Source organism: Ceratotherium simum, chromosome 9 (assembly GCF_057802395.1).
Source record: "Ceratotherium simum simum isolate JZ-2026a chromosome 9, ASM5780239v1, whole genome shotgun sequence".
In the NCBI taxonomy this organism is placed as follows: domain Eukaryota; kingdom Metazoa; phylum Chordata; class Mammalia; order Perissodactyla; family Rhinocerotidae; genus Ceratotherium; species Ceratotherium simum.
The window spans coordinates 42,610,199-42,615,794 of NC_141908.1; the positions used below are offsets into that span (position 1 = coordinate 42,610,199).

A 5,596-nucleotide genomic window follows, 5' to 3' on the forward strand; every position below is an offset into this window, starting at 1 on the left:
GAAAGAAGAAATTTCAGGCTGAAGGAATAACTATACACGAAGGCTTGAGAGGAAAGCTGGAGGAGCTTTAGGGAATATCTGTTAGTTTCGTTTCACCAGAATATAAGGTATTCTAGAGAGTATATGGAAATAAAGGTAAGTCATGGATGTGTTCTTCAATTTTAAATTCAATATTCGGTATGTACTAGGGAGCCACTGAAAGTTTTTGCCAGAGAAAAGAACCCAATCAGACTTAAACTGGTTTCTGCTGCTTGAGTTTCTCTTCGTGAAGGGGATTTAGGATGGAAAAGAATAACTACACGGGCAACTGGATCTTCTTAGTGATATCACATGGAGGTCTTTGCTATGGGTGTGTCCAAAGACCTTTATTCTGGTAATATTCCTTGTGCTTTGAGGGAAGAAAGGACAGTAGTTCTAATCTTTCAAATAGAAGTGAAACCAAGTGGGAAGAAGTTTGAAGAGCCAGAAACTACAAGGCAAACACAGTCCAACAGGGATGGTCTGATGCTCTTTAGCTTCCTGGCTAAAAGCATAATTTTAGTGGAGGTATTTACATAGGCTCTACAGTGTCTTTCTCAAACTTTTTTTCTTTATTCTTTACCTTTCCCCACTCTGAATCTATTTTAGATACTTTTTTCCTAACCACTCTCCCATGAAATTTTTTTTTTTTCGTGAGGAAGATCAGCCCTGAGCTAACATCGGATGCCAATCCTCCTCTTTTTGCTGAGGGAGATTGGCCCTGGGCTAACATCCATGCCCATCTTCCTCTGCTATATATGGGACGCTCCACAGCGTGGCTCGACAAGCAGTGCGCCGGTGCGTGCCCGGGATCTGAACCGGTGAACCACGGACCGCTGCAGCAGAGCGCACGCACTTAACCGCTTGCACCACCGGGCTGGCCCCTCTCCCATGAAATTTTAATACCACAGATATACTCTATGTCTGTTTGTGTACTATATGTACTATATATATATATATACCTGCACTTCATACTAAGAGTAATATTTTTTTGCCCCCAAGAACCACTCCCTTGGAGGCAATATTGCCTTCATTGATAATGCATGCTCTATAGTCACACACAATTCCTACATGAGCGTGGCAATTACTCAGGATCAGCAGAATACCATTACTCTTTTAGAGTACTGTTTCCAGCATATGACAGAAATACTGAGTTCACTCTGGGAAAGCTAACCCCTGAAATCTTAATGCTGAGAGACTGAATATGCAAACAGACGATGGCCAGACCATATACGTCTATTGGATTCTGACTCACAACCTCTACAGCAATCTGCCCAGAGTGGTCAGGACTTGGTCAATGACTGTCAGCTTTCCTGTTTTTACCTTTGCTTCCAACTCAGGACCAACCAGAAAAAGATTAATATGCTCCCCAATCCAATCTTGTAAGATGCTCCCCTTCTACTTAGCCTGTCTCGTGTTTTCCCATGCCAATAGTCTCCAATCAGCATATTTGAAGGCTCTCCTTTTCACCATAAAGCACTCTTACTCTCCTGCCGGCCTTTGAGACCAAATGCCAAGTGATGCTGGCTGATCCCTTTGCTATAGCAAGCTCTGAAGAAGTAGCCTTTACTTATTCTCATTTGGGTGGTCATTGTTTATTTCCATAATATGGAATGGGGATGTAGCCATGGAAGACCTTACGCATTTAAACAGATACTATAGATAATAATTCTCTCATTTATCTGTTCCAGTGTTTCAGCAGCAAGAATGACTCATTCACTGATCTCTGTTTTCTTTAAGTACTCCAAAGGTTACTATAACATTATGTACCTTGTTCTTTATCAGCCACAGTATTCAGATGATGTGTCCACATTTTTTGGCTGACTACAGCAGTCATAATATTCAAAGATGCTTGGAAATGCAGGCAGGTGCTAAAAGACTTAGATAAGTCATTCAGTAGGAGTCTTATACATATAAAGACACTATTACTGAGTTTATTGAATTCTTATATGTTAACTTTGACTTTGATGTGGCCCAGAAAAATGCTCAGTGCTCAAATGACTACTTCTTGAGAATTTTATCACAAATGTTTGTCTCTTTAGAGTTAAGACTTCCTGTCACATCCACCAGTGTATTAGCATTAATATGTTGACAGTTAAACTAAAAATGATTTCAAGAGAAGCTGAAGGATGAATTGTGAATTTGATTAGAAGATTGATTCTAAATCAGGTCAGGTAGTTATGAGTAGCAATGCAAAGACCACCCAAAGTCTTTTGGATACAAACTAGATGATGCCATGAATATTGAGAAAAAAACTTCATCAGAGGCTCCTGAGTGGGCAGCTCAGGACTCTGGCTTCTACTAATGGAAAAACAAAAAATTTCAACATGCTAAATTCATTGTGTAAAATACAATATATATTTTAGACAACTATATTTTAGAAAATATAAAAAATATTTTGAGTATAACTAATTGTGTATTTACATTTGGCTTTAATTTAATCAGGGTTCATACTTATTGAGACACTGCTTTGCCAGGCAGTGTACTAGGAATATCATGGTAAACAAGTCAGGCCCATCATGGGGATCACAGTATTTACAAACAAGTTTATAATTGCTAATCCATCCAAGTTTCCCAGCAAAACTCAAGACCAAATCTTAGAGACGATTAGTCTTTACTTTAACTTTACTAAAAAAAAAAAAGCTTTGTTGGGGGAGCTGGGGGAGGATATTAGAATTTCCAGAAGACACATGGATGCACTGGGCTGTGGACCTGATGTTTGGAGTGTGCTAGTCCTCTTGGCTCCTTCCTGTAGGTGCCCATCCTTCTGTTTCCCTCCTAGGTCTTGCCGTCTCTTCTTTTTTATTGTCTCTTCTATGCCGAGTGTCCCCTTCAGTAATATCTCCTTCAAACCAGTCCCTTCAGGCAAAGGCCCCACCTTTCTACATCTTTCTCCTCCCTCAAACTCCATTTATTCTGATGAACAGACTAGATTGGAGGTTGACATATGCGTTTATCAGGACTTTTGAGGCCAGAAGCCTTTCCTGATTCTTAACAGTTGTGCCAGTGTTCCTGCACATACTTCCTTCACTGCCCTTACCACGTCACGTTGAAATGAACTCTTAACATTCTGTCTCTCCTCCCCTGCTTTGACTGTGGCAGACGTGTTTTATTAATATTTGTATTTCTAGGAACTACAACAGTGTTGGGTTGGAGTGAACTCAGCAATGTATCAAAGCCAGGAACACAGAAACAACTGCTTTTTCCAGCCACTCAACATACCACCTGGAACGCAGCATAAAGAGCAAAGATTTTAAAGTCCGAGAAGCCTGGGTCTGTCATCCAATTATTATGTGCTTCTAGGTTTTTTTTAACCTACTTCACAGAGTTGTGAAGTTTTAATGAGATAATAACCCAGTAATTTCAGCTACTCCCTGAGGCTTTCAAATTTATCTATATGTTGATGATGTGTCCACATATCTCTTAGTTGGGATCCCTCTGCTGGATTCTGAGCCACCGGGATGTCCTGGCCTGATGACTCAGAGGCCTATCAAATGCAAGTTAGCCAAGAGTAAGTTAAGCATTAATTATTGCTGGTATTATCCCTCCTCACCCCCCACCACACACACCAAGTTTGATCCTTTTCCATCATGGCCTACCTCAGTGAAGGTATCACCTGCCACTTTGCCCAAGCTGGAAACCCAGCCTAAATCCTAGTTGAGCTTCCAGACTCCAGTGCCATGTCCTGTAAGAGGCCTTGCCTACCACCTGTCCAAGTGAGGTGCTTTGCCTCTGTGCTCCCAGAAAACCTCATGCCTCGATTCTTTTTAACAAAGCACCTATAATTCTGTAATGTAATTTTCTAATGTAATAATAGCTAAGATTTATGGACCCCTGTGCTGGACATTCTTCTAAGTCCTTTATTTGTATTAGCTCATTTGAGCCTCCTAACAACCCCATGCAGTAGGTACTGTTATAATCCCTGCTTTGCAGATGAGGAAACAGAGGCACAGAGAGGTAATATTCCTTCCAGTATTACACAACCACCATTTGAACCCAAGAGGTCTAACTCCAGAGTCCATATAATCATCTACTATGCATTTTCATATCCAATAATCGCCAAGGATTTTGTCTGTGTTATTCGCTGATGTACTCCTAGTGCCTAGGATAAAGTCTGGCATGCCATAGCTGCTCGTAAAGTGTTTACAGATTCACTGAATGAATAAATGCTAATTCATTTGTGTCTCTCCCTTCTGAAGGGCCAGGAACTGGGTTTTATTCTGTTTATTCCCAGCAGCTAGCCTGGGACCTGGCACATATAAAATTGTTAAGCTTGTCTCTCTGCATAGGTTCATTGCCACTCTGAGTTCCAAGATTACACTTTGCCTCTGTGTTTTTTTGAGACCTTGCATCCACCCTACCATGCCATAACACACTTTACTGCATGTCAGTTTTCAGTGTGTAGGAAAAAATCTTGGTCAGATGCTGCTTGACAGCTGCAAAAACAGAGCTGCACCGGAGCCAAACAATTTTGTCCCTTAGAGAAGCAAGGAGGAGAGCCTCCTGCCACCTGTGGGTGTGTGGGTGGAGGCCTGAATCATCGAGTTCTTTGCATTCCTTACAAAAAGATAACTCAAAGGAATATTACACAACATGGAGAAATAGGAGGAGAAGAAGCAGAGACATAAAAATGACTAAAATGTTGAAAAATATGATCTACAGGACTAAAAATAGTTGTGATCAAGTTTGGAGAGGAAAAATCTGTGGATCAATGTTCCAGTGCCCTGAAGGGCCGTGCATGAATGGGCTCCAGTTTGATAGAGATTGAACAGATGTTCACAGGCCTCATGGAGGAGAGGAATGTGCAAAATGCCTGGACTGCCCTCTGAGGAGCTGAGACAGGGGAAAACGGACAACTTTACTAGGGGAAAGGCAGCCTGAGCTTCAGCAAAACCTTATGAAAGAATATCCTTGAGTCCACGTTGACCCAGGCAGAGCGGAAAGGGGTGCACAAGTAATGATGGTATTTCCTGGGTAGTAGGTGTATTTTACATTTTTCTTTTCTAAATGAGCCCTTTAAAAATCCCAATAGAGTTTTAAAATGCATTGCAGAATTTCTCTAGAAACTCTGAAACCTTTGGGTGACATGGGGTTGAGGGGGCAGGTCAAACTTTCGTGGTCATGCAAACAAACAAACCATTCTCATGTTCCAATCTCCGGCTCATTTGATGGCTAGCATTTGAGAGACAAGTTGTTAGAGGAGCCAGAGCGTGGGTGAGCTGCTTACTCAGGCTGTGCCTCATTGTCTTTTTTGAGCAGCACTTTGCAAGCAGCATTGTGAGGATCAAAGAGGTACAGAAAATAAGCCACACACTTACTAAAGGGCTCATAGTAGCCTCCACAAATGGCAGTGGATTTATCATTAGTATTATTTTTCACTAGCATTATTTTCTTAATTTTCCAGCTAGGATTTCTGAGGTATTGCCCCATCATGACAAAGGTTAATTAAGGAAGATCCCAAAGTTAGAAGAGCTTTTGACTAGAATGAAGGGACTGAATTTGTTCCCCAGATGGACTCACTGGCTAAAAGGGGATTGTGGAAAGTATTTTATTCAACAGTTTGTTCCACAGCCAGTGT

The 5,596-nt window shown here is 41.3% G+C and overlaps 1 pseudogene; it reads left to right on the top strand.

The window, feature by feature from the left end:
• Positions 1 to 1,061: 1,061 nt before the first annotated feature.
• LOC147916280 (eukaryotic translation initiation factor 3 subunit E pseudogene) lies at positions 1,062 to 2,385 on the top strand (annotated as a pseudogene).
• The last annotated feature ends 3,211 nt before the right edge of the window (positions 2,386 to 5,596 follow it).